At 42.0% G+C, this 27,666-nt stretch overlaps 1 protein-coding gene across 2 annotated transcripts in view; it reads left to right on the top strand.

The window, feature by feature from the left end:
- CHCHD3 (coiled-coil-helix-coiled-coil-helix domain containing 3) overlaps positions 1-27,666 on the top strand; it is a 264,347-nt gene that overhangs the window by 178,252 nt on the left and 58,429 nt on the right. The gene's annotated exons all lie outside the window — the stretch shown is intronic.

The following is a 27,666-nucleotide window of genomic DNA, read 5'->3' on the forward strand; positions in this document are numbered from 1 at the left end:
GTGTGACACTGTGGCCAAAAGGCTAGTGCGATCCTTGGATGCATAAACAGGAATATCGAATAAGAGTGGAAGAGGTGGTGTTACCTCTATATTCAGCACAGTGTGACCACCGCTGGAATACTGTGTCCAGTTCTGGTGTCCACAATTCAAGAAACATATTGATAAATTGGAGAGGATTCAGATAAGAGCCATGAGAATGATTAAAGGATTGGAAAACATGCCTTATATAGGGATAGACTCAAGGAATGTTAAGGGATGACTAGATTACAGTCTATAGGTATGTATATAGGGAATAAATATTTGATAATGGGCTCTTCAGTGTAGCAAACACAGGGTATAACAAAATGAATTGCTGAAAGTTGAAGCAGGAGAAATTCAAACTGGAAATAAGATGCAAATTTTTAAACGGTGAGTATAAATAACCATTGAAACTACTTGGGGTTTTGGCATTTTTTGAATCCAGATTGGCTCTTTTTCTAAAAGATATTCTAGGCCAAACAGGAATTATTTTGGGTAAATCCTAGGGCCTGCATTATACAAGAGGTCAGACTCAATTACAGTGATTCCTTCTGGCCTTATAATCTAGGAATAACATGCCAGCCTTAACTTTGGATACCTTGAGATTTCTTGGTGTTGATAAGTCTTAATATGGTTAAGATATTTATTTATTCACATATACAGCTGTGTCAGACAGGACTAAAAACTTTGTAATGGATTAGAGAGGACAGCATGTTGCACAAATTGTCAGTGTATATAATTGGCCACAGTGAGCGTTTTAGTTAGAGGATAGATGGGATGTAGTGTTTTTATGGGTTGAGCTACTTTTTAGCAAACAAGACAGATTAAGTTCTTATTATTTTGGCAATGAAATATATTTTGAAATGGCCAGATACCAGTTTATTTTAAAATGCCATTAAGATGACACATTAGCTGAACCATCAAGACATGGAGTCTCAGTGCATTCTCAGTTGAGACTCCTCAGCTCTTGAACGCATTCTTTCTGGTGCTCTTCCAAAACTTGAATCTTGTAGTTTGTGGTGCATGCTGCAAGGCTTACTTTTTCGGCCAAGCATTAGTTTGACCTTACGGGGGAATACTATGGAGGCTTTTTTGTCAGTTTGGTTTAGGCTTGTTGATAGGAGGATATCTCTTAAGGCTCTGCGTAATAGTTGGGGGTTTCCAGGAGACATGACAAAGGATACTCAATAAACAGTTAGTCATTTGATATTTTTAGTTACATCATATACATACAGTAAAATGCATTTTATCCTTCAGTGCCTTTTTGTTTATTCAGAGCAGATACAGAGCTAAAGTGGCAGAGGAGACTTGAGAGAAGGGGCCAGAGTAGACTAGCTTAGTGGATTTGAGATCTAGCGTACCTGTGTTGAATGTGTACTGTTGCATGTATAACTGAGATAACAAACCGTACTGATTTTAGTGCCAGCTTTATGTGCAATACTGAACATTTTTAATGGACCACTCCTTCCCATGTGTCAAGGAATGCAGGATCTCTACTGCATCTTCTCTCTGCTGAGGGAATTGGGGTTATTTTGTCTGCAGAAGAGAAGAGTTAGGGGGGATTTGATAGCAGCCTTCAATTACCTGAAGGGAGGTTCCAAAAAGGATGGAGGTAGGCTGGTTCTCAGTGGTGGCAGATGACAGAACAAGGAGCAATGGTCTCAAGTTGCAGTGGGGGAGGTCTAGGTTGGATATTTGGAAACACTGTTTCACTAGGAGGGTGGTGAAGCACTGGAATGGATTACCTAGGGAGGTGGTGGAATCTCCATCCTTAGAGGTTTTTAAGGCCTGGCTTGACAAAGCCTTGGCTGGGATGATTTAGTTGGGGTTGGTCCTGCTTTGAGCAGGGGATTGGATAGATGACCTCCTGAGGTCTCTTCCAACCCTAATATTCTATGATTCTATCTTGGTTTCTCCTCTTGAAATTGAATTTCTCAGGACGAGAGCAGAACTTTCTCAGTTGAGGGTTCTCAGCCATGGAGTGTGTGCCTCTATCTGTCAGAGTTGGGTGCTTTTCGTGGCATGTTAGAAAGCTAATTTCTTCATTCTGCCTTTTGTATTGATATATTAAAGAACCATTGCTTTGGCTAGGTGATTATTTTGTTTGTTTGTAAATCTAGTCTGAGGCATGCAGGTTCCAATGCAGTGGATGTTCCATAGTCGCTGAAATGAGATGAGTTCTATCCCCAAAGTCTGGTTTATCTTCTGGAAAGTTGTGGGGTGTGCAGGACTGGAAGAAGAAAAACAGGGGCTACATGCAAAGTTCAGGTTAGGATCTGAACTGCATCCAAGTTTTGGAATATTTTTTTACCTGGATGTCTTCCCCCATCTCCGGGTCATTTGTTAGACAAAATAATGCTGATAATTTTTGAGCACCATGATAGAAATAGAACTGAAAGTAACCAAAGAAGGAATGAAGAGGCTGTTGGATTCTCCATGTTGTAGAGAATGGGGGAGGTGGGCTTAAAGGGAGCTATAATGTGCAAATTAATAGAGTAGTGTAGCGTGTAGTTTATTTCTAAACTCTTATTGATTTCAGTGGAAGTCTGCACACAAATAATGGTGTGTGCTGTAGAACAGAGAGAGAAGATAAGAGTTGAAGAAAAAGATTGGAACTTGGAGAAATAAAATGTCAATATGAAGAAATTTGTATTATTAGTCTTGTCATCTGTGGTGAAGCATGCTAATTAAATTTTAAGATCATTCTTACATCAAATAAGCACATTTTAACAATACCTTGGTTACTAATAGGTGGCATTTGTGTCTATTGCATCACTAAGTGTCAGAGCTCATCTGTATGATTAATTGGCTTTTTGATTACTTAGCTTTTTTTCAATTAGAAGCTTCATATTTGTGTTCTTCTGTGCTGCTGAAAACACAATGCAGACATTGATAATAAAGGGAGATGACAACAGAACAGATTAGTGTCAGCACAATGTGCTCCTTACGGAGAGAAATTATTATACATATTCACTGCCAGATGAAGTCTGTCGCTTATAAAATATTTCAGTGACTGGAGTGAAGATGTGTCAACCTTTTCAGGGGATTAATACAGGACAAAATAACTGTGCACCAGTGACAGCTGTGGTACTAAAACATAAACAATTCTATTCTCAGGGGCAATAGCTGTTCATAAATTTGGTTTATGTCCTAAAAATCCTTTGGTACTTTCCAAAAAACAGTGATTCCCCCAACAGCTGCTAGTGTTTCTAGGTCAAAGATGGCACATAAACTAAGAGTTATTGCATACTCCACAGCAGCTAAGCAAGATGGAATAGTTTAACAAAGGAGTTAAAGAATAACCTTCAGATACAGTATATCTGGTTAGGCTATAAACTCATTATTTAAGAGTTCCCACATTAGACTTTCAGAGAGAAATTCATTCATCAGCTCTAAAGGGGCATATTCTACTTCTTATATACCCAGGAGATTTATGGACATTGCTCCTTGCACACATTCTGATCAGAACAGATCACTGAGGATTGGTACATATGTAGTTGTAGGATACAGAGGTAACATTTTTGGGTCACTTTTTTTTTTTTATGCTGATGGGAACGGGACCCAATGGTATCTTTATTTGTAGCAATTGGAATAGAAGCTGTAATGCATTTGTAGATGTTCTTCATTGTCTGTTTATGGTTCTTGTAAGTGAAATGAAAAATTAATAGAAAATTAGATTTTAAAAAAAAGGCCCACAGAACAATATCTCATGATAGAACCACTCTGCATTCTGTAGTACCCTAGATGTTCACACATACGATATGTTGACTTTTCCTTAAAATCGCAGAGTAAGAATTGATGAGATGAGGTTTTACTACTTTCTGTCTGTGAAGCTGTGCATGCTCCCACGACCTTTTTTTTTTTTTTCCTAACACACACCAAGAATTGTGTCCCCCTCTTGTATTTGCCATTGTCCTGATCAGCCATATCAGTCATTCTGTCAATGGTCTAACTTTACATTGTCTCAAGATCTCATCTGTCTTTGCACTTCTAATGTGCTCATCACTGTGTTATCTGGAGGCCAACAAAAATAATAATAATTGTACAAATTTTGTTCATAGTGCGACTTGCGCTCCACCATTCCTTGACACAGTTGCTGTTGCTTTAGAGTATTTTTAAATCAATGAGAAATGCTAGCTGTCTCTCTTCACCTTTACAGTGCCATGCAGATCTATGGTACTATATAAGTCATACAGTTTATAGGAAGTGAAACAACTTACATTCAGTTCTCCTTTAGTGTTCAGCTCTATTCTTACGGGAATAATGCCCCTATTTGTGGGAGTAGGATTGAAGGAGTTTTTAATAGGCTAGTATATGACAAAATTATTTAACTTCTGTCGGTCTCATATGAATGAGTAAGAAATAAGCACTAATGTTGGTCAGGCTGTGGCTCAATCAAGACAATAAGTTCCTATGCTTCTGATTTCCTAGAAGTATCTTCACTGGGCAGTGTACAGAGTACGTGTATGTATTTTAAAAGAGCTAGATGTTGTTAGTATTTACTGTTTATATTATAGTGGCCCTCAGAGGCCCCCTACATCGTGGTAGGTGCTGTACAATCTCAGAGAGAGACAAAATCCCTGTCTCAAATAGCTTAAAGTCTGAGGTCCTGATCCTTCAGTGAATTCTCTATGGATTTCAGTGGAGTTCTTATGGGCGCAGAGGGTCTTCTTGTGCAAAGCTTATTGTCAGATCAGAGCCTAAGAATATAGACATAAGTTCTGGAAAAATGATAGTCTTACCTGAATCCATTTTATTTTTTTCGTGACTTAAATTTCGAGGAAGGATTTACAAATCATCAGATCAGCACTTAATTTGGGGATTCTATTTACCGTTTAGGCTGTCAAGGAGTATTAACCTTAAGGTAAGATGAGCACAAAGCTGTGAGCTGATGGCACACACTATACCAGGTATTAAATAGTATAATCCATCCTGTTTGCTACAGTAAATAGGATTTCACTATTATGATGTGTCAGGGTTTTCAGAGAAATCAAATTTACTAGACATTAAACTGCCATCCTTTCTGCTGAGCAGCTTTATTCTGGGATCTTGCGTTCAAATTAATCCGGTTGGTAGGAAATGCTCATCCCAATTGTGCAGGGAAATTATAATTTAATGATCTCTTCCTTTTCTCTATTCAGGGCTTAGAATGGGCCACTGTGCTTTGCAATGATAGCCCCAGGGCTCTGAAAAGGAGATAATATACAGTTCAGCTTCAGAGCCAAGTCTTGCCTTTTTTTGAGTTTGTAATGAACATAAGTACTAAGATGCAAACAATATGGGTTTCACTTTTGTTCATACTTTCCAGTATTTTGTTTACGCTTTCTGAGACTCAACAACTCAGCTGCAGCTTGCAAGGTGTAGATAATAAGAGAATCAAAAAGTTTTATAACAAAGCAATGTAAATCAATTCAAACCTTTGTGTTCTCTACAATATATTGGGAGTAGTGTAAGCATGCTTAATTTAAAAAATAAATACGCTATCACCCTGTTCCTTTTCGTGGAGATATTTCATTACTGTATCAGCAAGAATTTTATAACCGGGAAAGGATTCAACTCCTTACATCCTGTGTTTAAGAGCTGCAGTTAGTACAGCAAACACATTTTCTCTGTACACGTTTGGACTTCATTCATTCATGGCTTTCAGAATCAAATGACAATGATATCGATAAAATGTTTGGAGACTTTGGGCTGGGTCCATCAGAGTGGAAAATGATGATAACGTGCAGTTGTTTGTAATACATTTTATGTGAGGAACTGAGAGCTTTGTAAACATTAAGTCTGAGAATTAATTAATTTACCTCTGGGGTGTAACTTGGCTGACTGGCAAAGATCTACTTGTTGGTTGACCAGGGTGAATAATTTCCTTGCTGAACAAGTACAATATCAGTACGTTTTTGATACTGTCAGTAATAATGCTAAGTGATGGGCAAATAGATTTTTGTGCCTGGGCTGGTTTTAACATATTCTACACCACTAACCATAACAGTACACAACAGCACTAATAAAACTGCTTAGCACTTGACATTTTGCAAACACTATGTGAATAATAAGTAATCAGTACATTGATCCCTACACAACAGCTTAGGTTGGGATCTTTAGTGATTGCAAGAGGTCAAGACTTTGTATACATATCTCATTTGAAAGGTGGCCCCTCCAGCACCAGAGAGCCCCATAACTCCATACCATGCCATTGATTCCATCCTGATTCACAAGTCAGAGTGCCATTCAGCTATCACTCTCTTTTATCTAATGCTGTATATATAGTGCCTCTTGTCATAGTATCTGGCCATATCTTGACTAAGATTTAAAAATGGGATCTTAGGTTAGATCAGCTGTCTTGATCTAACTAGTGCTTTCCAAAACTCTAGCCAGGACAAGGCAAGTTATATTTTAGTACCTGGTAAGCTGGTCGAGCAAAAGCTTAGGAAGCAGACTAGGCATTAACTCAACCACCTTAGCATGGGCTAGCCTACAATTTGCAATTAGCAATTAGACCTGCAAAGTGTTGTCCATAATGGAATCTGTTCTCCCTCTCTCCCAGGTTCCAGGCAAGGGACAAGGGGGAGGGGTTGGAAAAGTGCAGCAAAATTTGCCTGCCATTTTGAATTTCATTTCAAATGTGTCTAAGTACGCTATTTGCTGTATAAAACAAAGTCCTAAGTGTTGCTAGTGGAGTAAGGATGGGGAGATGTGATTGAATTAATATCATCCACAGAGCAGGCTAGTTAGAAAACTTAAATTTCTCCGGCATCACTATATGCCAGCCTAGATACTGGGTCTCTATCCTTCTGTCTATAGACAATGACAGGGGCTGAAAAAAAGAAGTCTGTGTATTTGTTTGCAGAACTCCTTCACGTATAACTAAGAAAACAGTGTGACGTCCATTTGAAAATCTTAATATATTGTGCAGACAGTGAATTAAAACTCATAGCATCTCTGTGAGGTTGGTGGTGTCGTGCCCCATTTTGCAGTTGGGGAAATTGAGGCAGAAGGCAATAATGTGGCTTGGCCCAGATTACACAGCAATTCTGTGGCAGAGATGAGAATAGAAGCAAAGCTGAAATTAGATCCAGATTGCCACCTGTGAGCTTGGGCTTTCAAACTATTCATTCTTCTTCGAGTGCTTGTTCATGTCCATTCCAATCAGGTGTGTGCACGTACACGTGCAGAGTAGCCGGAAGATTTTTCCCCTAGCAGCAACTGTAGGGTCAGCCTGGATGCCCCCTGGATTTGCACCTTCATGGTGTCCAATATAGAGCCCTGCTCGACAATACATCCCCTCAGTTCGTTCTTACCACCAGTGACGGTAGCTTGCTCTTCCCCTTGCTCTTCTCTTGCTTCAGCAAGTGGATTAGCAGTACTTTATAAGCTCTACATAGTTAGTTTCCAGTAGTTAGTATAGTTTAGTAGTTCTTTATAAATTTAAGTTATGGGGGGTTCCCCCCCCAATTTGTTACTGGGGCCTGCCGCGATCCTGGGCTTTAAGAATTGGCAGATTTGCGTGAAGCGCATGCCAAAATGTGAGCCCCCCCACCTCCTGCTTATGGTGCCTGGGTGAGTCTCACCAGAAAGACCCCTGCAAGATGTGTCGGGAATTCCGACCGAGAACTGTTAGGGAGGCGGAGCAGTGTCTCAAGATTCTCCTTATGGAGGCAGCTCTCTGACCTCAGGCGGACCCAGGCCCCTGGGAATCCTGCTCCCCGCATGTCGTCTTCGGTGTGAAGTGCTCCGGCGCCATCTTTGAAGGATCCAGCACCAAAGAAAGATACTGGCAAGGAAGCTTGGCACTGTCATGGAGCCTCTCAGGGTCATTCCAGCCTTCAGCACCAGTCCCAGTTGCTGGCACAGAAGAAAGAGGTCAAAGAGAGGCCGATCTCCCTCAGCAAGACCCAGGGACCAGCCACCAGTGGCACCTCAGGCACGGCTTGGAGACTCAGAGTGGGGCCACATTGACTCCTGCCCGAGCGAGGCAGTTGAGTATGGGTTCATCTCGCTCACTGCACCCATCAGAGCGTCTACCACTCCCATCCACCCCAGAGGCTTTCGAGGTGGCACAGAACCTATTGAGGCTCATGGCGCTGTGCTCGCCGCCGAGACAGGAGTGTGTCTTGGCACCGCAGGTTCCATCCCAGCACCCCAGGCAGTCACAGGGAAAGCCGGCAATGATGACATGCCGATCCCCATCACCTTGGCACTCTTCTACTCCAGCAGCGCCGTCCAGGGAGTGCAGTCTGCACCCTGCTTCCCGACGCTCTACTTTGAGAGGAGCAGCACCACCCTGTTCCTTCTCCTCGGAGTCAGTGTTGGAGTTGGACTCATACCTCTCTGACTATAGCAGGAGCAGAAGATCCTCCTCATGGCACCATAGGCAGTCCCGCCTGATGCAGTGAGCCCCTCAATGGCAAAATTCACCACAGTCGCCCTTTTGGACTCCGTGGGCTTTCCAAGCCCAGGCTCGGAGCCACGGGTCCCACTTGGTTGCAGCATCAGTGGCGTCTGCGACGTTCGTTTCTCCACGATTGGCATCGGAGATAGTGCCTCGGTCCTTAAAACTGGCACCAACTGTGGCACAGACATCAACCGCTACGGCACCTGAGGCTTCAGCGGCCCCAATTGCGGCTACAGCACCCTTGGCACCGATGACGGCACTGACACCGCGTCTGTCATCGGCGCTGGCTGCTACATCAGCTACAGGAACCCCGGTGCACATGCTGCACCAGGCGCCGGCACCAGTGTGGGGACCAACGTTGGCACCGACACCCGTGCCTTTCACAGCACCGGGACCAGGCCAACCTACCGTAGTTCCCACAGGGTCAAGAGATCCCTTGGATGGGGGCGGTGGGTAGCAACCACCTCCCCAATGGTCGTCTTCTCCTCCTCACCAGATGAGGCCCTAGCAGGCACTTCAGTAGCCTCAACTCTGGAAGACTCCAGGGTGTTGCAGCAGCTGTTGCACCAGGTCACCCACGGTCTGGTCATTAAGGTTGAGGAAGTTGTGGAGGATGCGGACCCTATGGTGGACATCCTGGTTCCCTCCGGCCCTGACCGTATCGCTTTACCACTGATAAAGACAATCACGGACATGACCAAGACCCTTTGGCAGACCCCGGCCTCACTGCCACCTATGGCCAAGCACAATGAGCTCCAGTAATTTGTGCCCTCTATTCCCACTCTTAGCCTGATTCCCTGGTGGTGGACGCCACTAATCAGCGGGAGAGGCAAGGATTTCAAGGCCCTTCGCCGAAGAATAGGAACACCAAAAAATTAGACTTTTTGGGTGAAAAGTCTGCTCCATGGGGGGACTGCAACTCCTAATATCCAACCAGCAGGCCATCATCAGCAGATACTCCTACAATGCCTGCTCGGCAGTGGCTAAATTTACGGAGTTGCTCCCCTCAGATTCCCGTGCTGAATTTTCGGCTTTGGTTGAGGAAGGGAGACTGATATCCAGAGCGTCCCTTCAGGCTGCACTTGATGGGGCAGATGCGGCAACCAGAGTTATGGCTACTGGAGTGGCCATGAGAAGGGGCTCATGGCTCCAGGTTTCCGGCCTCCCCTATGAGGTACAGCAGACCATCCAAGACCTGCCCTTTGAGGGTGAGAGTCTCTTCTCAGAGAAGACGGACAAAAGGCTAAAGAGCCTTAAAGATTCCAGAGCCACCATCAAGTCCCTGGGCCTCCTTCAACGCAGCAGAGACACATCTGTCTGCAGCCTCAGCAGCGGTTTGGTCAGCAGAACTACCAAGACGGATCCAGAAGGAGGAATCGGAACGGCAGGAGAAGGCCGCGCCCACCCTCTGGCCAGGGCTCGGGACAAACCGAGCTATCTTCAGGGCCCAAACTGGCCTTTTGAAGGCATGGTCAAGGACGGTATACCACACCAAACACTGGATCCACCCCGCCTTACCTTCTCGTCCCGACTATCCCCTTTCTACCATGCATGGTCCAGTATCACCTCGAACTGATGGGTCCTCCGCATGGTAGAGAGGCGATACTCCATCCAATTCTGTGCCCTCCTGCCCTTCCACTCCCCCTTCCCTATCCCTCTTCAGGGACCCTTCTCACAAGCAGCTCCTTATCCAGGAGGTGCAGTCGCTCCTATCTTTAGGGGTAGTGGAGGTGGTTCCTCAGGAGCACAGGGGCGAGGGCTTTTATTCCTAGTATTTCCTAATACTGAAAGCCAAAGGCGGCCTCAGGACCATCCTGGACCTGCGAGAACTCAACAAGTTCTTGAAGAAACTCAAGTTCCGCATGGTCTCTCTGGCCTCCGTCATTGCCTCGTTGGATCCAGCAGACTGGTATGCCTCCCTCGACTTGAAGGATGCGTACTTTCATATCACGATCACCCAGACCCACAGGAAGTACCTCAGGTTTGTGGTGAACAAAACCTGCTACCAATTTACAGTCCTCTTGTTCACCCTATCAGCAGTACCTCGTGTTTTCACCAAGTGCATGGCAGTCATCGCTATGTTTCGCTGTGTTTCCTTACCTTGACGACTGGCTGATCAAGGGCCACTCTAAGACCCAAGTGGAAGCTCAGGTCAGATTCATCAGAGCCAACCTGGGTCTCCTTCTAAATGAAGCAAAATCAACTCTGTCCCTGTAACAGGGTGCTGGCTAGGAGAAACAAGCGAGGCCTCTGTTAGCCCTGTTTCAGAGGAAGAAGGGTATTAGTTGGGCTGACTGGGGGAGCCATGCCCTAATTGCCAGAGTGGATCCACCTGCAGGCCTGGGTAGCCAGCCAGCCCTATAAAATGGCTAAGAGACAGGAAGCAGAGGGAGACAGGAAAGGGAGGAGTGTGGGCTCTAGATCCTGCTGGCTGGGAAGTTAATAGTCTCCCAGAGTGTTGGTCTCTGTAAATACCTGTAAATAGTAGGTGGTGGGAACAGACACAAACAATAAAAGGACACGGGTGCTGCACTTCAGTTGGTCTCTGACTGCGTTTGTGGAGGGGCCAGGAGCAGGCACTGCTACAGTCCCCCATCCGGAGGGATAGAATTTATACGGGCAATATTGGACTCGACCCAGGGCATACCTGCCACAAGCCAGGTTTCAGGCCCTGACCGATATTATTCGAGGCCTCAGACAGTTTCTCACCACCACAGCAAGAAACTGCCCGAAGCTTCTCAGACACATGGCTGCCTGTACCTACGTGGTGCAGCAAGCCAGACTCAGGCTTCGACCTCTTCAGTCTCAAAGAGCTGAGAGCGGTGCGCCTGGTGTGCCAGACCTTCCAGGCATACTTAATGGGACAATGTGTATCGGTCATGACGGACAACACCATGGCAATGTTCTATATCAACAAACAGTAGGGTGCACTGTACGGGGAGATGTCAGCAACCAGTAAAGTGCCTAAACCCACTATTGCTTATTGCTAAAAGCAGCCAAGTCAGCAGGCTTAGCTTATCCAAGGAAGGAGGGGAGGGGGTTTTGGGTGCCACAGAAAGGGCAGCTTGACCCCGTGTCCTTCCTGATAAAAATTGTGTTGAAGTTGCTGATGCATGCATTTTAGAAGAGCAGGATGTGCCCTCAGGAATGCGTCTATCAGGGTCTCAAGGCTGCAAACTCTGGAAAAACCCACACCTGGTTAATCAATAATCAGAAGAAATCTCTTGCTTGACCATTGAAACTGCTTGCTTAACAAGTTTTCTTTAAGGAACATGTCATTGTGTTACTCATGTATAAAATAAGGGGGGAAAGTTTGAGGTAGTGGGACTCTTCGGGACTGGACTCTTCCTCTGGATGCATCTTGTGTTCTCCCCTGGATGCCGCTGTGCCACTCGAGAGCCACACTCAGCTTCGGTAATTATCGAGGGTTGGGCGTGTTTTACTAACCTGTTGTGGACGTGTATAAATGCTTGAGACTAAGTGACATTTAGCTTTAAGTGAAAGCACTCTTGTGTTGTCCTGTTTGTGCCAGCCATCTATTGGTCAGACGGCTGTCTCTCCCCTGATTTATTTCCTGACGCCACCTTGCACAGAGTAAAAGTTACCAAGAGCTTTGGGTTGAAAGAACCCCGGGTAACCGCACGCTCCTCTCCCCTGTGCCAGGAAGCCCTCATGCTGTGGGACTTCTGTGTAGAACATTCAATACACCTGCAAGCGTTGTACCTCCCCGGGGTACAGAACAAGCTGGCGGACCACCTCGGCAGGTCGTTTCACGGCCACTAGTGGTCGCTTCACCCGGACATCGTGATTTCAATCTTCCAGAGGGTGGGGCTTTTTCCAGATAGACCTATTCACCACACAATACAACAGGAAGTGCCAGCAGTTCTGCTCCTTCCAAAATCATAGCCCAGGCTCTAGAGTGGACGCGTTCCTCCTCCATTGGGGAGGTGGTCTCCTAAACTCCTTTCCGCCCATATCGCTCATTCACAAGGTACTCCTCAAGTTCCGGTGGGAACGAGCTCAGGTCATATTGATAGCACCAGCCTGGCCCCGTCAGCACTGGTACACATCTCTCCTAGACATGTCCGTGAAAACCCCAATCACCCTGCCGCTCTTCCCGGACCTTCTGACACAAGATCATGGTCGTCTTCAACATCCAAACCTTGAGTCACTTCACCTCACAGCATGGAAGCTCCATGGTTGAACCCGATGGAGCTTTTCTGTTCAGACCAGGTTAGACAGGTCCTCCTTGGCAGCAGAAAACCCTCTGAGAGCCACATACCTTGCTAAGTGGAAAAGATTTTCAATCCAGTCAGCGCAGCAACATTCGTCCCCAACACTAGTATCAGTGCCGCTTATTCTGGACTACCTCCTCCATCTGAAGCAACAGGGGCTTTCGTTATCGTCAATAAAGGTGCACTTAGCCACTATCTCGGCCTTTCACCCGGACGAGGAGGGCTGCTCTCTGTTTACTAACCCGATGGTCAGCCAGTTCTTAAAAGGGCTCCAATAGGCTATACCCTAACATCCATCAGCCTGTCCTGGTCTGGAACCTCAACTTGGTCCTTCCTAGACTCATGGGACCACCTTTTGAGCCCTTGATGTCATGCTCCCTGCTCTACCTCTCTTACAAGGTGGCGTTCCTGGTGGGGATAACCTCGGCCAGGAGGGTGTCTGAACTCAGGGCCCTAACCTTAGAGCCCCCTTACACCGTGTTCTGTAAACACAAGGTGCAGCTCAGACCTTACGCTGCTTTCCTCCCAAAGGTTGTGCCACAGTTTCACATCAAGCAGGACATCTTTCTCCCGGTGTCCTACCCTAAGTCACATTCTAGCGGCAGGGAGCAGAGACTCCACTCGCTAGATGTCCGCAGGGCGCTAGCCTTTTACTTCGAGAGAATGAAGCCGTTCAGAAAATCAATCCAGCTATTCGTGGCAGTGGCGGACAGAATGAAAGGCCTACCCATGTTGTCACAACGCGTTTCGTCATGGATCACATCCTGCATCCGGGAATGCTACAACCTGGTGGGGGTTCCCGCACCCCCGTTCACTGCGCGCCCCATCAGGGCGCAGACTTTGTCAACAGCGTTCCTGGCGCAGATCCCTACTGAGGAAATCTTCAGAGCAGTGACGTGGTTTTCCATCCTTACCTTTACCACACACTATGTGATTACTCAGCAGGACAGAGACGACGCAGCCTTCGGATGAGCAGTGCTCCAATCAGTGGACGACTCCGACCCTGCCTCCTGAATTTGGGCTTGTGAATCATCAGATTGGAATTGATGTGAACAAGCTCTCGAAGAAGAAAAAACAGTTACCGTCTCATAACTGTTGTTCTTTGAGATGTGGTGTTCATGTCCATTCCAAAACCCACCCTCCTACCCATCTGTCGGGGTAGCTGGCAAGAAGGAACTGAGGGGATGTAGGGTTGGCAGGGCTCTATATTGGGCGCCATGAAGGTGCAACTCCAGGAGGTGCCTAGGTCGACCGTACGGTTGCTGTTAGGGGAAAAATCTTCTGGTTACTGTGCACGTGTGCGCGCGCACACCTGATTTGAATGGACATGAACAACACATCTCAAAGAACAACAGGTACGAGAAGGTTAGTAACCATTTTTTCTATGCTTGAACCCAGACTCGGCACCAGAAAGATAAAACTGGGAGTTCATCATAATTTTGCAATGCTCTGTGTTTCTATACTGTTCATAGCAATACCCTGTTTAGTATTGACCAGAATGTAATGTTGTTGCCAGTTTCACATAATAAAGCTGTCAATTCAACTTGAGATCTAGCATCATGTTGTAAATGCCGGAAAACTCTTCTCTTTAGATTACTTTATATTTTGGGGATTACCCTGTTGTTGAGAGAGCTCTTTGCCTGGCATATTGAGATCAGGAATCTTGCTACCAGTTAAAATATCTCTAACCTCAACCTGATTGACAAAAGGCAGAGACTGAACTGTAGCCTTTTGACGACAGTATTGCTTTAGTGCACTAGCTCCATATCTGGCTGAGCCTCATTATAGTTCTAAATAATTGTTTTTTAAACTGATTTTTTTTTCACTCATTTTCTATTACGGCCTTCCACTAAATTAACTTTAAAAAAAATTGTGTATTTTCCAACAACCATCACAAGTCAGCCTTGCCTTTATATTCCATGACATTTTTCTTGTTTAAAAAAATATTTTTCGTTCCCATCTTTCATTTTCTTGCATCAAATCAATAGCAGTCCTGAATTGTCACTTAATAACAAAAAAAATAAGCAGATGCACTACACTGAATAATAGGCATTAGTGTTTAGAGAAACATTTCTTTCAATAGAGAATTTTTTCTTTTCTACATATAAACTACGTGAGACAAAAATACAATAATATTTCAGGTTATTTTTCTTTATCACAAACTGTGTTTCGATGAAAAGATATAGTAGCACCAGGAATGGCCACATTTTATAGAGGCTGTTTGTAAGATCCATTTTTCCAGATTCCCAAGACATGCAAAAGAAATTGATATTTTTTTTTGGCTGTGAAAATTATTATATCTACACTTCAAATGCAAAGCAAATTATGGGACTATCCATCTTGTGTTTTATATTTTCTTTAATTTGTATAAAAAATCAGTAATAACAGAATACTGTGTGTTAAGTAGCAATAACTTGTACCACATTTCAGTGCTTCATTTGTCTTAAATATACGAATACCTGATGTTTGGATACTGTGTAAACCATCTGGAAATATATAAGGAAAAGTATTGGGTGTTCTTAGAGGTTGTTCTTTTAATCTTCCTCCGTAAATCTATTCCTCTACTCCTTTTATCTCTTTTACAGAATTTTTCTTAGTCCCTCTTGCTTTATATCTTTGTCTTGTATTGGTGTCCTGAACTAAATGCATCCAATTTCCCCACGCTGTATAGATGATTACCACCTCCCTATATTGTGATGTGATTCCTCTTCAAGTGCAACCCAAAGCTTTCACTCTTTTTTTGCCATAATATATTGCAAGTTCATACCTAACTTGCTGTCTGGAATTCATCCTTTAGTCTCCTTCCAAATCTTTAAACACCCACTTGTTCTTTCAAAGTGCCTTCTTCCAGTTAAACTTTTGTGTGTTGGATTATTTTCACCCAGACATCTTGGCTTGCCTTTTTCCAGGTAGAATGTCATTTTATTTGTTGTTCTAGTTCTAATCTCACTTGTATCATTTCTGAGCCCTCACTGATGTTCAACATCTCCTACTTGAGTGTAGTGTGAGTCTACATTTCCCTTTATCGTTGCATTTTCTTTATAGTCCTGCAGCCAGTGTTCAGTGGATGTTTCATGGTTTCTATCCAAGCCAATTTGAATGAACTTTTAAAAGTAAGTTTTTAGAGGGATTGTTTCAAAGGTAGCGATTTTTGTCAGATTACAGCGAATCTAGTAAATAAGACATCTAGAAGAAAGAGGACTGAAACATTATCATCACAATCATGAAGGAATTTATTTTATCTGATTAGATCAAGGACTGGGAGTCAGGACTAACAGGTTTGACTCTGCTACTGAATTGCAGTATGATTTTGGACAAGTAACTGTAGTTTACTCATTTGTAATTACCAACTTCCGATAAGGAGACTGAGTGTAGATTTCAGAGGTGCTAAGCATTGACTTCTATTGGAGTCCTGGGTGCTTAGAATCTCTGAAAATCAGGCCTTTGTTGACTTTGTAAGTGAATGCAAGATTTACTGTCCCAAGAAGGAGGGGAATATTAACTTTTATTGGGCTCATTGCAGCCAATCAGAAAGCATCTATTTATATATTGCCCTGAGGTTCTATAACTGCTTCACTCTACAGACAACTTTGTAAAAGAAAGATCTCTCATGAATCCGTCTGCACTCCCAGCGCTCCAATCCCTCCCTGCTTGATTTTTAATGTTTCCTTCTGCAGACCTCCAGGGAGGGCTCCGCAGATCGTGGTTTGAGAAGCATGGATATATGCAGTGTGCTTCATGTTGTCTTGGAGCTCAGTGTTATTAACCTCTTAGGAGGTTTAATGATAGAAACCTATTGGTTGTCCAATAATATTCAGTCGTCATGAGTCAGGATTTTTCTCATGTAAACAATCTACCTCATAAGAATAACTTGACTCTTGATACTTGTAAAGCACTTTGCGATCCTCTGAAGTACGTCCGTGCAAATTATTACTAGGAATGAATACGTAGATTAAATGAAACTACTGGGAAAACTGGGGTTGGACTGAGGGTACGGGAACAATACTTGCTGTAAAGAAGCTTATAGTGGCCAGTTCCTCTGAATTCCACCCATTTTTCTTCTGATTCCCACCTGCGAAGTCCTTAAGTCAGGAAGAATAGGAACTATTCCTGCCAGCTTTGCCCCCTGCTTGCTTTAAGACTGGAGTTTACTGGCAAGTAGCATCTGATTCTGAAAGGTGTGAGAGAGTAAGTAATTCCATCCTGTAGGATTGATGTCTCCTCTAGGGTGACTAGATAGCAAGTGTGAAAAATCGGGACAGAGGGTGTGGGATAATAGGAGCCTATATAAGAAAAAGGCCTGAATATCGGGACATCTGGTCACCGTAGTCCCCTCCCTTTTTCTAGAGCTAAACTAAAATATGTAATTAGGGAATTTTTAAAATAGTTGTACTGACCAAAACAAGTAAACATGCTATTAATGTTAACAAACAAGTTCCTGTATTATATGGGACATGAGAAGTTTTTTATATACACCTCTACCCCGATATAACGCTGTCCTCGGGAGCCAAAAAATCTTACCGCTTTATAGGTGAAACCGCGTTATATTGAACTTGCTTTGATGCACCGGAGTGCGCAGCCCCGCCCCGCCCCCCCAGAACACTGCTTTACCGCGTTATATCCGAATTCATGTTCTATAAGGTCGCATTATATCGGGGTAGAGGTGTATGTATGTAGCTAATCTGTAACTACACCCTCCTTTCTCTGTTACCTTTGTCAATCTCTCTCCCAATCTCTTTGTTTGCTTGTTATTCCCAAGTGTTTAATCCGGTTTTAAATTAGATTGTAAAATCTTTAGGATAGGAATTGTGTCCTCCTTGTGTGTTTGTACAGTGCCTAGTTCAACTGGGTGCTGATCCTCTGGGCACAAACAGTAATAGAAATAATAAAAATTATTACACCTCTACCTCAATATAAAGTGATATAACAGGAATTCAGATATAACACAGTAAAGCAGCGCTCCAGGGGGGCGGGGCTGCGCACTCTGGCAGATCAAAGCAAGTTCAATAAAATGCAGTTTCACCTATAATGCGGTAAGATTTTTTGGCTCCCAAGGACAGTGTTATATCGAGGTAGTGGTGTATATAAAATCTGTGCCATTACATATTTTACTTTAAAATATGTGAGATTGGGTAGCGTGCCCAAATTTACCTTTGGAAAGTAACAATTGAGAAAAATCCTACCTTACTTTTTCAAGTGCATCACATTACAGGCAACATACTGAATTTTTAGGAGACTGTTTAAAATGCTTACTGACTGTATAAAGGTATAGTTCAATAACTCCTTTCATCAGAAGGTCTCCAAGTGATTTACATACAGCCCATCTGACTCCTGAGAGGCTGGCAAATAAAAACTTTATTTGCTAAGTGGGAATCTGAGCCACTAAAATAATTTAAATGACTTGACTGAGGTCAGAGTCAGTGACATGATGAAACACAGTCCAGAACTCCTGACACCCAGTTCCTGTTCCTAATCACGTGAACACACTGTTCCATAGTGCAATGTATGGTAGGCATGTACCTTAAAACAGAATTACATAATTTTAAGTGTGTCTTCCATTTTAAACCGGTAGCAATAACATCTTATGTGTCTTAGAACATGGCATATTTCAGCACTTCTGTTCAGAGTACTAACTTATCGAGCTAGGAAACAGCCAGGAATTTTTTTTATTATACAAGAAGTGGTAGCTATATGAAATGTTGTAACCGTCTTTAGTAAGTAGCCTTGTAAACGTAAAGCTCAGAAACAGCCTCTCCCCCCCCCGCCCCACACACACCTCGTTTTCATTGCTGTCAGCCTGAGTGATATTTTAATTTTTCTGCCCTTAGAAAACTTCAGTCTCTTATCCAATAGATAAATGAGAGAACCCCCAGGAAATGCTGCAGAATGTTTCTGTTTGCCAGCACAATAAATGCAGAAGCAAATAAATGTCCTCTCCCATCAGGAGGAGGCGTATAATGAGTAAATGATAGGAAAAGGAATTCAGGAAACAAATGATCAATCCAATCTACGACGACAAACAATTTCTTAATAACTTGGCCTTCAATTGAATAGAGGGCTCTCTCCAGCAAAGGAGAACCGCTGAAGCTGAGCCCTGGAAAAGGGTCATTTACATCTGGCAGCTGATAGATTTTGTACTGCTGTTTGAGGTTCACTGAGCAATAAGCTGTGATTCAGACACACACAGTTTTGGTGGATCACCATTTGTGTGAATGTGTGTACGGGGAAAAGCATAGCTCAGGAATTTAATTCACATTATTAGTTCCAGATTATAAATACTGCACTTACATTTCTTTTGAGCTGTTCATTAAAGCAATTTTTCATATAAAGGTTGCAGTTCACTCCCTGGATGATTATACAGTATGGTGCATCAATTTTTATTCTTGTTTTAGGCGTACCGATCTTCCCCATATTTTTAGGTGTATTTTTTACAGTGTATAAGGGGCCCCTGCCCCGAAGAGTTAACAATCTAATGACTGCATCATTTCTTCAGTGAATGTTTTGCCGGAGTAAAGAATGAATCAAGACCAAGCCCTCAGGGTTTGGTCCTACATTAGACATAATACAGCTGACAAAGGAGGCAGTGGGAAAAGAGGTACCATATGTCATATGATGTTCATTGTGAAGTGCATGTTTAGATTCTGCACTGAGGCTAACTGCTGGCTTCAGTAGGGTTGCCTTTAAGGAGGGTTCAAATAGGACTGCTGTATTACTTACGAGCAATCCCTGCTGACCAGTGCAGAGCTGCTAATTGGTTTTAACAGCAAGAGAGGGATGTTATAGAGGTGCAGGAGGTAACAGGAAATAAAGGGCTAGGTGGAAAAGCCCCATAGTTGCTGTTCAGATGCTGCCTTAACAAGATCAGAGCCCCTTTGATACACATCAGCCCTGTATTCGGTTAAATTCCTGGATCCCCCACACCTACAGAAAAGAAGCGATTGGCAACTGGCTTTACTTTTTATATTGGACCTAACCATTTTGAAGTTTTTTGGCTTCTAAATCCATTTATCTGTGCAGTATGAATAAGGTCCAATCCAGAAGTTGAGGGGAGCTTGGTACAGTTATAGAAGGGCTATACACCACAATCAAACAAAAATTTTCATTAACCATCAGATTGGAGGCTGGACAGAGGTGATAATGCCAGGCTGGTGGTGTACTCTGCTTTGTTGAGAATCAAGTATTCTAGCATCTCATGCCTTATAACTGAGAACCATTATACCTGAAAGCTTAGACTTTACAATATGCTTCTATTCACATGCATATTTCGGTGCCAGATCTTTCAAAAGGCCTTTCCTTTGAAATATGGGAAGATAATCATGCCTTTGAAATGAGTAGATACTCTGCTGACATGTTTGAAATCTTTATTTCCCCCCCATATCTGAGAGTTTAACCCCATACAGTACTGTAGATCTTATATACACAAGGGCTTATTTATTTATATGCACTATTACACACTGTGTTGAAGAAATTAAGGAATAGACACAAGAGAATTAGACATAAGGCAGATACTCTGCCCATTACACACGCGCTCTTTCCTGGGTGTTGCAGCATTTTTGGTACTTAACATCACCTACTAAACCAGAGATTCTACTCACATCCAAGTTTTTGTTGCTTGTTGTTGGCTTGTTTAGTACTGACTGTACACAACACTGCTCAAAACATAAAACAGACATTCATTGCCCCCAATAGCTCACAATCTAAAAAGTCTGATGTGGTGGCATTTGACAATAAATAACATAAACCTGTAAATGAGTCATTTAGATCAGAGGTTCTCAAACTGGTGGTCTGCGAGCTCCATTCAGGGCAGCCACACATGAGAGATGAAGGGCCATCCACCTAATTAGTGGAGCCTTTGTTTGGAAAGAGAAAAGAAACTAGGAATACCTTTCTGGAAAAAATGGAAGTTGAGAAATTTCTCTTCTTTCCTTCCTTTATTGGGAAGTTGCATTAGGTTTATGTATTTTTTTTTCACTGAGCTGTTACCATGAATTGAGAGGAAATTGTAGGTGTTGATATATAAAATTGAAGGACTCCTTAATGGGCTCTTACAAGAAGTGTACTTTTATGTTAAAGATGTCAGTCATAAACAATATATGTGTGTTTGCCGCAACCTTTGTAAAATTTTAAACTGCCATTTTGCCAATGTTAAATAGAATAAAAGTTTGACTGATATTATTTTGCTTCTCTTTTGGTGCAGGTTTTAGGGATAGTGTGAGGTGGGTGGTAGAATAAAGTGGAAAGCTGCAATTTGCAGGTATCACAAATGTGATGCTTTCTTAGTGAATTCATCCACAGGACAGAGCATGGAGTCAGTTCATTGAGCACTATAAGATCAAGAGTGCTGATTCTGAGAACTAGACTTGTCACTTTACACAGCACCCAGGAGAATGTAAAAATAAGTATGGCAGTAGGCAGTGTTGCAAATAATTATTGTAACTCGAAGTAATTTTACAGTGAATTACATCTTGAAAGACATTTGCTAAATCTCATAACTGTGAAATTAGTGTTTTACCACTGTAGATTTGAAAGACAAGTGACCATGTCTAGGGTGTTTAATATAGATGAGGCCAGTGTTACCATGCAGTAAAACGGGGGAGGGACACTGAAAGTGTGAAGCACGTTCTAAATACTCACGAGTATAGGGTAAAGACAACTGGGTACATGCAGTGACGTGCAAGAATCAAAGTTTAAAAGTCCATGTATAGATCCATCCATATACTATGGTAATGAGCATGGTATAGTAATATGGATGGACAGATCCATTACTCATAATGAGGGAAGGAGAATTAAGCAGGGTTGTTGTGGCAGGAAACTTGACACTTAGGAAAAGTGTATTATACTGTGTATAGTTCTCCCCAGAATTACTGTTCAAAGGCCATAACTAGATAGGCCCCATTGTTGTAGGTTCTTACATTACGGTATGGTATAAACGTATAATGATGACAGTCCCTGTCCCAAATAGATTACAATCTAAAATGTGGTTAGTTCATATCTCCTCCTTGGTGCCACAGTAGGAGACCAATCCTGGTGGACAACTCTCAAGCAAGAACTGAGGGATCAGTAGACCTGGTTCATGCTGGAATGAGCAGCATGGAAGTAGATTCTTGGGTCCTGTGAACCAGGCCTGAAAAACTATGAAGCAACCTTAAGAAAAGGATGTTTTAAGGTGTTTTAGTTTTCACAGAAATGTACTGGTATTGTGCTTGGGACTCTGTAAATAGTAGCAGATTGCAAACTAAAGAAGTGGCTAAAAATTGGTGCAGACTAGTAGGTAGTATATTGTAGATCTCTGGAGAATATAGGTTCTGCACAGATAGAATGCTCTCTCTGATCTGCATGGGTAACAGTGTTTAGTTTGACTGGGAAAAAAGAACTTAGGCTAAAGGCTAAAACAGTGGTTGGGAGAAGTGTATACAGAAGACAGCAGAATATTATTAGGAAACACCTACAATCAACAGTTGAATAAACAGGAAGGCTATTTAGCAAGATATTTTAACAGTAAAGGCTTGAAGGAGAAAACAATGTTGGAAGAAGAATAATCAGGAAATACAGTGAAAACCAAAGTATTGTGAGTTGACATAAATATGACCAAGGAATCTTTTTGTAAAAGGAAAAGAGGAGAGAAGTAAGATGGAGAATGAAAGGAAGAACTTCAAGTGGTTAATTGTTTTCAATATCACAAGGAGCCTTCGAAAAAGAAAGTATGGACTCTTTGAGGTGATGAGCATTAACAGCAAGGCATAGACACTGACAAAAAGAAATGTTGAGTTCTTGCTGTTGGTACTCCCAAAGGAAACTGGTTGGGGGGCAGATGCCAAAAACTGCCACAAATGTATAGAAAACATGGTTGCAAACAATGCTGCATTTAATTAGAGCTGAGGAAGAAATATTTTCAGTTTGAGGGCTGAATTGAAAAACCAGGGGAGAAAAAAATTCAGTAAATTTTGTACCAAAACTGATTTTTTTCATTTATTTTGTCACTAAGGTGTGACTGAAAAATGTTTTTTTTCGGCTGAACAAAACATTTTGAATATCGTTTCTAAATGACATTTTGAAACTAAACAGTTTTGAAATATTTTGAAATGACGCTTCAATTTGAAATGAAGATTCGATGCAAAACTGGTAGACATTTAAAAAAAAATCCTGTATTTTTTTTATTCAGCTGAATCTCCTTGCCAGATTTGACCTAATTTGTCAATAATCTGTTGCCCCAGAACTGCAATTTTTTTTTTAGCAAATTCAGGTGAAAAAAATTGCCCTGCTGTACATTTAATGACATTTAGCAGATGTTTGCACAGCTGCTCAAGATATATTAAAATTAATGAATGTCTTATGGTTTTAATTAGAGGGTCCTCTTCGTAGTGTGTGTGTGTGACGTTGTGCAGTCTATATGGTTTTATAAAAACATGATAATAAGTGAATATAATGTAACTGGGATAGGTTTATAAAGATTTGATAATAAGTGAATATAGTGCAACTGGGATATGCTTCATGCAAAAGGTCTCTTGTAAGGTATCATTACAAAGCTCATAATCTACTGAGTGTGATCATCCTATTTGTAAAAATGTACCACTCTTGTATCTAAAACTAGAAATATAAAACATAACTCTGAGGGCCTATTGTAATTATGTAAAGTGTGTGCTATTAATGATGGGTTGGAATCTTGATGACTCCCATTAACCAGGACCATTATCCGCAGATGGCTGGGTTTACCTGTTAGTCTTCCTGTATATGTGTGTGCTGGCAAGTGGGCAATGAAGTCTTGCAGTGACATGTGATCATGTCACCTGAACTGGAATCCATCTTTAACCTAGTGCTTTTCCAGTGAGGTGCCCCCCCCACGGGGAGCCGTGCAGCAGCTCCCCACCCTAGCTCACCTCTGCTCCGCCTCCTCCCCGCGCATGCCTCCCCCGCTCTAATTCTCCTCCCCTCCCAGGTTTGCGGCGCCAAACAGCTGATTGGCGCTGCAAGCCTGGGAGGTAGGAGAAGTGGAGCGGCGACCGCGCGCTTGGGGAGGGGGTGTAGGAACGATGTAAAAAAAAAATAGGGGGCACCGCTTTTTGGCGCCCCCAAATCTTGGTGCCCTAGGCAACCACCTAGTTTGCCTAAATGTTAGCACCGGCCCTGTCTGTCTGTATAAATATCTTCTTTCTGTGTGTTCCATTGTATGCATCCGATGAAGTGGGCTGTAGCCCACGAAAGCTTATGCTCAAATAAATTTGTTAGTCTCTAAGGTGCCACAAGTACTCCTGTTCTTTTTGCGGATACAGACTAACACGGCTGCTACTCTGAAACCTGAATTTTCACTGTAGTGAGTTATTTACTATTTGACCTAAACCATTTGGAAGTGTTGCTGAATATTAATCAGCTGACACATTTTACTCCAGAGGTGGTGTTCTTTCAGTGGTAAAAGAAATAATTCCTTTATATTCAGTTTGAATGTAAGTTTATAAAATGCACTGGGATCCTTTGGGATGAAAACTGGTACATAATTTAAATATCAGACATACGTTTGTACATGCCATTATAGTTACTGCATACGTAGAGTGTGAGCAGTATAGATGTGAGAATGGCGCCGACTTCTCACTTGGCAGTTAAGGTTCCTCAGTGTTCTGAAGTAGTGTGCGATAACAGAGCCCTTTAGAGTACTGAGAAATAACAATATGGTTCCTTAGTGCGAATGTAATTTGTAACATGTAATATTGAAAATATGGTGAGACTTGGAAGAAAAGTTGTAAACAGGACTGGTTTTGATTAGGCATCCTGTCATCAATAGGATGTTTAAATATAGTTGTGCATCTGAGCGTATGTCTGTAAGATTGAGAACATTTGTATTAGAGAATATGCTACAATTACATGCAGATTAGATGGTAGGGTGAATAGCAGTAAGAATGTTGAATAGTTTTGTCCTTTTAGTAAAGGTTTTCATTTTCTTTGGCAGCTCTGAATGTTAACCAATTAGAGATCAGTGTTCTAGTAAGATAGAAAAGTGAAGCGAAGCGTATCTTGGGAGAGGCTTTAGAGATAATGTTTTCACCCCTCAGCTCATATAGCGCCGAGAATAGTCATGTTAGCCAAGTGTGCCTAAAAGTTGAGCTTGGAAGCTCAGATGAAAAGGTCATAGCTGAATTCTCTGCTTTGCTCCACTTGTTGATCTGATACGCTCTCTTTCACAGACTTAGGAGATGTATCACAATACTGAACATTTGGTGTTGGAAATCATATCTGCTCTTCGGCAACCTTCATCTATAGGATGGAAAAAATTTATGCAATCAGACCCAATGAGGGAGATCATAAATGACTGGAATCTAGTATAAAGAACTTTAACAAGGGCACTGATCTTATGGACTTGCAAACTGATAACTTCCTTTATGCAACACTTTAATATTATTCAAGGCAGAATAAATATAATATATTAAACAACATACAAATTCACTTATAATATACTTTGTACATCTGGTTTTCCAATGACACAGTTAAAATCAATTACTGTAAATACTTGTTCATACCGAATATTTTTGGTAAAAAAGTGACACATCAAAGAGCGGGGGTCAGCTTATAAACAGGTCTACACCAAAATTTGATGATTTTAAACTCTATGGAATCATTGAATTGAATATCTAATACATTGTCTTTTTGTTTACCTGGAGGGTCCAAGTAAACAAAACGTCCCGACCCACCAGCGGCTTACCTTGACGGGCCAGGAGCCAAAGTTTTCCAACCTCTGAAATATAGGTTCGGCTTATGAAAGGGTCATACAGTTTTTGCTATTTTTACCTATCCATTTTGGGGGGGTCGGCTTATAAACGAACAGGCTAATGAACGAGTATATATGGTAAGAGATAGGCATAGATTAAAAAAGTAACAAATATTTTAACATGATTTGGAACATGAAGTTGTGCTCATCGTTAGGCTTTATAATAGGTAATATTATCTATTTAGGTTCGTATTCTTTCCGCCATCCCTTCGTTTTGTTTGTTATGCTTACTTGTTGCATCTTCAGAAGCTTCAAAGCTCAATCCCTTTGAGATAAATGGAAACAATTAAGAACTCTCTTACAGATGAATCCTAGCCTCTTCCCAGGGCCCTCAAGGACCCTCTTGCAGCAGAACCAGTTTGCCAGATTTTAGTCTTGTATAAAAGGATGATGTCCCTTTCTTTGTCAAATAAACTATTAACAACCTAACTATTAAGTAAAAATCTTTAAATAGATTATGTGGAATATACCTTCCTACTGAATTTGTTCAAGTTTTAAAAGCTAAAGGCACATAAAGAAAAACTTCAACAGCAAAAAGGAGTTCTGGTATGAAATAGGATATGTTGGTACTGCTCCTTTAGTTAAATTTAACAAGGGTTCTCACATTCTCTTGATTCTGTTGATAACCTTTCATCAGCTTGGATGACACAAGAACTTTTAGAGCTTCCAACTTGCTGAAAACCTTCTGAAGATTTTCAGTATAGGTAAAAAATACACTTGTGCTTTGAGGTTCCACCTACAGATGAAATAACTGAACTTGTAAGCTTCTGTAGGAACTTGTTTTCTAATACAAAACTTTAAAATCATTGCTACCTAGCAAAGAGGATTCTTCCCCTATTCCTTCATAACATGTGGCTTCCACTGCTTCTGTTGGAGGAAGATTATTCCAGAGTCTGACACAATTAAAATGTGTTTCCTAATATTCAGATAACATTTTCCTTTATTCAGTTTATCCCATTATTGTTAGTTATATTTGTCTCTTACATCCTGAATATTTTAGTTTAAAATGTACCTAATTTTACATAGTAGATTAAGTCCCCATGTGCCCAGGACCCCCTCCACAGCCAAAATCAACATTCCCCATTGGTTTCCTCTTGAAGATGCACTTCTTCCACAAGACTCAATTAATTTTATTACACCTTTTCAAAGAAACATATAACAAAGGGTACAAAAAAGGGTACTAAATGAAATGCATGCCCAACACTACTACACAGGTATCTGGACTTGGTTACATCCTAACTTCTGTTGCTTCACTGCGTTTCATAGATTCCAATGCCAGAAGGTATCATTGTAATTGTTTTGTCTGACCTACTGTATAACACAGGCCGAAAGAATGTCTTTGAAATAGAACATATCCTCTAAATAAAAATCATCCAAGTTTGATGGAGAATCCAACCCTTAGTAAATTGTTCCAGTGATTAATTAGCCTCACTGGAACCAGATCAAGGATGGACGCTTGCAAGACTCCACTAAATATGTCCTTCCAGTTTGATTGTTACCCACTGATGTCTACTCTTTTGGGGTGGTTTTTCAACTACTTGTGCATCCACTTTATAGTCATTTCATCTAGCCTGCAGTTACGAGAATATCCTCTGGGAGTGTGTCAAAAGCCTTTCTAAAATCAAGGTATATCCCCTCTAAGGCCATGACGTTCCACTGGATACTGCTCTGCAACTGCAACTGGAGCTCACAGTGTGGTCTATTACCTCTGCATACTTGTTAAGCAGGTATTTGGGTTAATGTATCTCTTTCAAAAATGTCTGCGCTAGCCCTTCCCCGGGGTCATACCCCTCTGAAGTGCTGTGGACAGAGCCACATCAAAGCACTACTGCAATACACAGGAAATTCCCCAGGTTGCCTCACAGCGGTGAGCCTCAGTTGAATACAGTAATACGTTTGTCAATTCCTCAGTTACCTACATTCCTCTCATGCAGCATATTAGTTTTTGCTAGCCATCACCATTCCTCTCACACAGCATCCTTGTTTCTGTAGCCACCCTTTTGTCTAACATTATACTATCTGCCACAATTCACCTCTCTGATTCAGGGAAACATTTTTAGGTGCCAAAATTAAACAGAAAATCATTGTTTCATTTATTTACCACAGTAGTTGATCAAACAATTTACTACCTTTGCTCATTTGCTCTTCAAACTGCAATAGAAAAAGGTATTGGGAAGTCCTTTAAATCATAGTTTCAGAAGGGCCCATTGTGATAATCAGTCTGACTTCCTGTGTAACACAGTCCTTCCCCCAAAATAATTCAT

The sequence above is a fragment of the Chrysemys picta genome, chromosome 1, assembly GCF_011386835.1.
Source record: "Chrysemys picta bellii isolate R12L10 chromosome 1, ASM1138683v2, whole genome shotgun sequence".
Taxonomy (NCBI): domain Eukaryota; kingdom Metazoa; phylum Chordata; order Testudines; family Emydidae; genus Chrysemys; species Chrysemys picta.